We start from the raw sequence: 7,500 nt of genomic DNA, 5'->3' as shown, positions 1-7,500 counted from the left end.
TTTCTCTCTCTCTTTCTCTCCCTCTTTCTCTCTCTCCCTCTCTTCATGTCATGTTGTTAACATCATTTCCTCTTACTGAATAACCTATTATTTTAACTGGTTACTAATACAGATAAACCTATTTATTGATAATTAATGAATTAATATTTAAATTCTCTTTTTTTCTTGTTTGTTTTGCATTTTTGTAATTAATGGGAAAAAAAACTTGTGAAATGTAAAAAAATATAGTTGGGAATTAATGAAATTATATTCATATATAAAAATTCAGCAAAAACATAACTACGTAAAAATTCAAAGTAAATTTGTAAAAATAATGTAAATTCAAAATAATTCAAAAAAATTGACGAAAATGGCAAAACTAAATATTGGTACCAACCTACCTGTTTGTACAAGATTTTCAATAATAGAACTGCTAAAATAGTGTACCAAATCACTAGTAACATCATTCTTAATACTGAGTTTTTTTATAGTTCTTTGGGTGCGAGGAATGTTTTGGTGAGGGTCACACGTGCATTGTTCAGAAAAAACCATTTCAAAACATGCCATGTGAGGGCAAAAGCAATAATAGACAAGCAGGCTGTTCATATTGATGATGCAGTGGACTTGATGACTTATTGAGAAAGCAATTAGAAAACATTATGACAGATGTGAAGAGGGTAAGAGTTCCACACCAGCACCTGATTCGCGATGATTCGTTTCTCCACCGCCCGGTCCACTGAAGATGTGATGGTAAATCAATGCAGCGGAGAAGTTATCTACTGAGAACTACATTTAAAATCTGAGAATGATACGTAAAAAGAAACAAGAAAAGGAAAACAGCAAGAAATAAGAAGGTTGATGTAGTGGGGTGGAGAGAAGTGGAGAGGCACTGACACCTGATGAGTCTGTTGGAGCTGTAAAGCAACATGTGCTTATTAATCAACATGTCTGTGTATGCATGTGCGAACATCTCATCATTGTCTTCCTATACTACTTCTGTCCATGCATGTATACATATATACATGTACATAAACGTCGACATACATATATATACTCCACTATGTGTAACTGTTTATTGTACACAACTGTTGCAGTGAAGGTGGGGGTGGGGTATCTATTCTGTGTGTCTTTCACTGCATGAAAATGCATTGACTTGCAGTTGTGTATATAAGATGCATTAAATGCATGTGTGCATATGTCTTTGTTTAAGTGCATTCAAGTGTATGTATATCTAAAGAAAAAAACCAATACAAGAGTGTGTCTGTAAGTTCGCAGACAAACACACACAGACGTACACACACATACACACTAAACACAACGCACACACATACACCAGGTGCTGTTTAAGTAAGGCAACATTTAAATAATTTCTATTGAATAGACTTTAAGAAGATGATGTATACATCTAAACATGTGTATGTGTGTGTTTGTAAATGTACACATAACAATAAATATGCATGCACACAAATACGCATCCATACAAATACGCACATACAAATACACAGATATATGTATGTATGTATGTATGTATATGTATATATACATATATAAAATGCATATACATATATATGTATATTGAAATATATGCACACACACATACCACAATGCACGAGCACACACACATACCACAATGCACGAGCACACACACACACACATACATGTGTTTTATATATATATATGTGTGTTTTATATATATACATACATACTTACATACATACATACAGACAGACAGACAGACAGACAGACATGTGTGCATATATGTATGTATATACACATATACACAAAACAGCCACAAGCATGGCTCACTTCCCAAATCAAATGGATTCAGTTTCAGTCCCACTGTGTGGCACCTTGGGCTAATGGCTTCTGCTACAGTACTTGGTGAACCGAAGATGCGTAAGGGAATTTGGCGAGAAGAAACTGAAAGAAGCCTACCATGTATGTTTACACACACACATATATATAAACACATACATAAACATATGTGTGTGTGAATATATACATATGCATTTGGAAATGTACCCGTGCATACACATATGTACATATATATATATATATGCATGTATTTATATGTGTCTATATGTACTTAGATAGACATAAGTATATACGATATGAATACACACATGAACATACACATACATAAAACACATATATACATAAATGTATATGTACATAATATATATATATATATATATATATATATATACATATACTTATATATATATATGTGTGTATATGCATGTGCGTATATGTATATACATAAATACACATGATTACATATAATATGAATTCATACAGACTTTATATATATATGTCTGTAGATATATATATATATATATATATATATATAAATATAACAGCATATATTTATATACTCATACACACAATTGAACATACATGTATATATAGATACATAAAAACACATATCTATGTCTAAATATGTATGATTGTGAGCACATCAATATGTACACATATATAAATACATACGACACATTATACATAATATATATATTATACAACAAAAACAGACAAAGTTTCTTTCTAAATCATATAGTATCATAGGGCTGGTTCCCCAGATTCACTGGTATGCATACTCCCCACTGGAAGGGACACCATCCCTCAGAGGAATATTCATTTTATCCAGTTGACTGGAATGGACCAACATAATATAAAACTCTTTGCTCTTGGTCAACAATGCATCACCTGGTACAGGAATTGAAACCACAATCTTATCATCATGAATGCAACACACTAACCACTAAGCAATCAGTATACATTAATATATATATATATATCATATTTGTGCCAACACCTGAAATAATTGGGCCTTGAATCAATCTGTAACTTCTACCAATTATCAATAAAACATGTATATATATATATATATTAGAAGGTTTGGAGATGATGTACAGGTATTTTATACTACAAGAAATGAGGTACTCAGAAATTCGGATCTTCTTATATTTACAGATATTTATTTGTATATAACATGTTTTTATACATCATATATCGTATATCATATATGATATACGATATATGATGTATAAAAACATGTAATATACAAATAAATATCTGTAAATATAAAACCATCCGAATTTCTGAGCACCTCACTTCTTCTTCTTATATATATATACATACTCATGCTTTGAGTTCTATTTTTCTGTTTGTACAGAAAAGTTCCTGGCTTTAAGGGGTATTGTGAAGGGCCTGGTTAGAGGCCTAACCCTTCGAGTTCTTTTACAAGGCTTAGAAAAACTGTAGGACTGCTGCAATAAGTGTATGAATCTGAGAGAAGAATATGTTGAATAAAATCATAATTAAACTGATCCTCCTGTATTTTCTTTTACCTAAAGCCAGGTACTTTTCAGCACCCTCTTGTATGTTTATATATGTATATATATATATATATATATATAGAGAGAGAGAGAGAGACAGACAGACAGACAGACAGACAACAGTTAAATACATAGGTAGTTACACATACATATATACATACTTATATACATGTGCGACTACGTGTGCACATATATATAATACAGAGTGGTGCAGTTTAAATTGCATGACAACTCATATTTAGACATATAGAGTGAGGGCGCGTGGCTTAGTGGTTAGAGCATTCGGCTCATGATCGTAAGGTTGTGAGTTCGATTCCCGGCGACGCGTTGTGTCCTTGAGCAAGACACTTTATTTCACGTTGCTCCAGTCCACTCAGCTGGCAAAAATGAGTTGTACTTGTATTTCAAAGGGTCAGCCTTGTCACTCTCTGTGTCACGCTGATTATCCCCGAGAACTACGTTAAGGGTACACGTGTCTGTGGAATGCTCAGCCATTTGCACGTTAATTTCACGAGCAAGCTGTTCCGTTGATCGTATCAGCTGGGACCCTCGTCGTCGTAACCGGCGGAGTCTTTTAAGAGAGAGACATATAGATATATTCTTGTACCTCCAGAGACAAACTCTGTCAAGGACTAACATTATAGACCAAGTTTCATTTCAGATATATAGAAAACAAAAACAGAACCAGGTGAGTTTGTTCATAAAATATTTACATATATCATGTTACATATGTTTCATTAACAATGGAAAACCAAGAGTTCTTTCTATAAGGAAAATCTTATAAGTTGGTCACATTATCAAATCTTCAGAGGTAGAATCTTTTGTACTCATAATGGACTGGCAACAGTGTCATTATACAGCATGAATGATAAAGGTTATTAACGAAGGTTAAATAATCTCTGAAGATCTGACAAAGCAATCAACTAATAAGATTTTCCAAATATAACATTGTGTTTTCAGTGCTAATGAAATGTCCATAAAATGACATACCTAAATAATTTATGAACATAATATCCAGTTTTTGGTTTGTTTTTTGTGAGTGAGTCTGTGAGTATAAGCATAATCATGCATGTACATAGCAATCTATCTATCTATCTATCTATCTATCTATATATCTATCTATCTATCTATCTATCTATCTATCTATCTATCTATCTATCTATCTATCTATCTATCTCTATCTATCTATCTATCCACCTCTCTCTCTCTGTATATATATATATATATAAATAAATAAATAAATAAATATATATATATATATACTGATATATAATTATAGAATTATATATCAGTATAAATATTTTCCTAAATGGAGTTAACATGCTAACCACTTGACAGAATTATCAAATGGTTTTATCCTTCATTAATTAGTTAATATATATATATATATATATATATATATATATATATATATATATATATATATATATATAAAAATATATTATGTTCTGTGTTCAAATTCCCCCAAGGTCGACTCTGTCTTTCATCTTTTTGGAGTCGATTAAATAAGTATTATTTATGCACTGGGGTCAATGTAATCAACTTACTCCCCTCCTCCAATTTGAAATCATCCAACGCCAGTGCTCCCAGACTGGCTTCCATGCTACTGTCATGTAAAAAACATCCTTCAAACGTGGTCGATGCCAGTGCCCCCTGAGTGGCTCCTGTGCTGGTGGCATATAAAAAGCTCCATGATGATGAGGATGATGATCATGATGATGCAATTTCGGCATATATATATGCATCTTCTACTGTTAACACCAGGCAAACCAATGCCTTGTGAAAGGATATGATAGATGGAAACTGATGGATGGAGAGGATATAAGTATATATATATATATATATATATACATCTGTGTGTTTTTATGTGTGTGTTTGTCTCCCCCACCACCACTACCACAGTTTGACAACCATTGTTGATGTGTTTATGTCCCTGTAACGTAGCAGTTTGGCAAAAGAGACCAATAAAATAAGAACCAGACTTTAAAAAAAAATCTGCTGGGGTTAAGTCTTTTGACTAAAAATTCTTCAAGGTGGTATCCCAGCATGGCCACAGTCTAATGACTAAAACAGGTAAAAGATAAAAGATATATTCATAGTATATACATCATCATCATCATCATCATCATCATCATCATTGTCGTCGTTTAACGTCCGTTTTCCGCGCTAGCACGGGTTGGACGGTTCGACCGGGGTCTGGGAAGCCAGGGGCTGCACCAGGCTCCAGTCTGATCTGGCAGTGTTTCTACAGCTGGATGCCCTTCCTAACGCCAACCACTCCGCGAGTGTAGTGGGTGATTTTTACGTGCCACCGGGGCTTCTTCTATATCATGCATGTTACTTGGTGACCCTCACAAGATTCAATGTCATTAAAGCAGCACCCTGTACATTTTGCAATGTGGTTGTCTTTAGGAAGAGCATCCAGCCAAAGCAGACACTGGAGCTTGATGCAGTTACCTGGCTTGTTGCATCTTATCAAGCCATCGAACACATATCAGTATGAAAGCCAGACATTAAATGGTGACGATGATGATATATATATATACATATACATATATGTATGTATATTATCAATATGCTTAGTGTTGCAGAAGCTGAAAAGTAGCTATAAATAGTTCTGTAAGTGAAGGTCTACTAGGTTGAATAGAACACTATTATATTTCTGTTGAAAAGTTATCTTTCATGTAAGAAATAATATTGTTATCCAGTATGGTTATAGAAGTCCATTACATATACAGATACACACTCAATGTTTAGAATATATTTCTGAATTTAATTGTGTAAACAACATATATCTAATTGAAACCAATTTAGTAACAAAATTGGATTAAATAAATTTTAAAATATTGACTTAAAGCTTTTATTGTTGATATCCTTTCATTCTTGAAATAGTTTTTAATAATAATTATAATCTGATGAGCTAGGAAATATTTCTTGAAAATTAAATCATTCTTAAAATGTCAGGAAACTGAAGCAATCAAAGGAGACCCAGACATACCAATACTGGAACTGAAACGCATGCTGATTCACTATAAAAAGCATTCAGTTGGCATTAGGAAGTGGTTGGCATTAGGAAGGGCATCTAGTCATAGAAACCATGCCAAAATAGACAATTGGAGCCTGGTGTGGCTTTCCAGCTTGCCAGCTTCTGTCAAAGCATCCAACCCATGCCAGCATGGAAAATGGAAGCTAAATGACAATTATGATGATGATGGTAATGATGATGATGATATCAGGCCTATATTCAATATTGATTTCAAATTTTGGAAAAAGGCCAGCAACTTTGGGAGAGGGGTAAGTCAATTCCATGAACCCCAGTGCTCACTGATACTCTTTTTATCGACTCTGAAAGGATAAAAGCAAAATTGACTCCACAAAACTTGAACACAGACCACAAAGATGGATGAAATGCCACTAAGCATTTTACTTTGGTGTGCTAACGATTCCGCCAGCTCATTGCCTTCGGCCTATATTCAATGTTGTCTTGGGAAATCTGAATATTGTCATGTCAGTACCTCAGGCTACATGAAACTTTTTTTTATTACTAACTGGGTCATAAAAAAAGAGAGATTATAAGGTGGGGAGAGGGGTTCAACTGCAGAGCATTATAGATAACATTGTTCATTAGCAAAGCAGCATTTTTCAACATGATGTCCAGGAATTGTCGGTGTTAATCCTTCGGATCCATTGATAGGCATGGGAAACAGACCTCCTCCACATCAGAAGTGGAATTCAGGTTATACTTACATCCTCTCTTTTGGTGCATTCAGGGAAATTAGAGGTCATGATGTCATGCAGAATAATTTACTTTTTGGTGTGCAACTACATAATTCTGCTGCCTTAAATTACAAAGTAGCAACAATGGGAATCTTTAGATGTAAAGGTTTCTATAAATTTTAGAGTACTACAGAATAATGAACCATTTCTACCTAATAACTCTGTCTCATGTAGCTATGACTACAACTAGCAGTCCATCAGTTATGACAATAAGAGTTCCAGTTGATGCAATCAATGGAACAGCCTGCTCATAAAATTAACATGCAAGTGGCTGAGCACTCCACAGACACGCGTACCCTTAACGTAGTTCTCAGGAAAATTCAGTGTGACACAGAATGTGACAAGGCTGGCTTTTGAAATCTATGTACAACTAATTTTTGCCAGCTGAGTAGACTGAAGCAATGTGCAC

At 34.0% G+C, this 7,500-nt stretch overlaps 1 protein-coding gene and 1 long non-coding RNA gene across 5 annotated transcripts in view; one reads left to right on the top strand and one right to left on the bottom strand.

Annotated features, from left to right (window-relative positions):
- Positions 1 to 3,285, top strand: part of LOC118765475 — a 16,025-nt gene extending 12,740 nt beyond the window's left edge. The window contains exon 4 of the long non-coding RNA XR_005001342.1: positions 3,152 to 3,285. This is a non-coding gene — a long non-coding RNA (uncharacterized LOC118765475). The remainder of the gene's footprint in view (positions 1 to 3,151) is intronic.
- Positions 1 to 7,500, bottom strand: part of LOC115217708 (unconventional myosin-X) — a 560,656-nt gene that overhangs the window by 349,212 nt on the left and 203,944 nt on the right. The window lies entirely within an intron of this gene.

The sequence above is a fragment of the Octopus sinensis genome, linkage group LG11 (genome assembly GCF_006345805.1).
Source record: "Octopus sinensis linkage group LG11, ASM634580v1, whole genome shotgun sequence".
NCBI classification, from domain to species: domain Eukaryota; kingdom Metazoa; phylum Mollusca; class Cephalopoda; order Octopoda; family Octopodidae; genus Octopus; species Octopus sinensis.
This window is presented reverse-complemented; position numbering and strand designations above follow the sequence as displayed.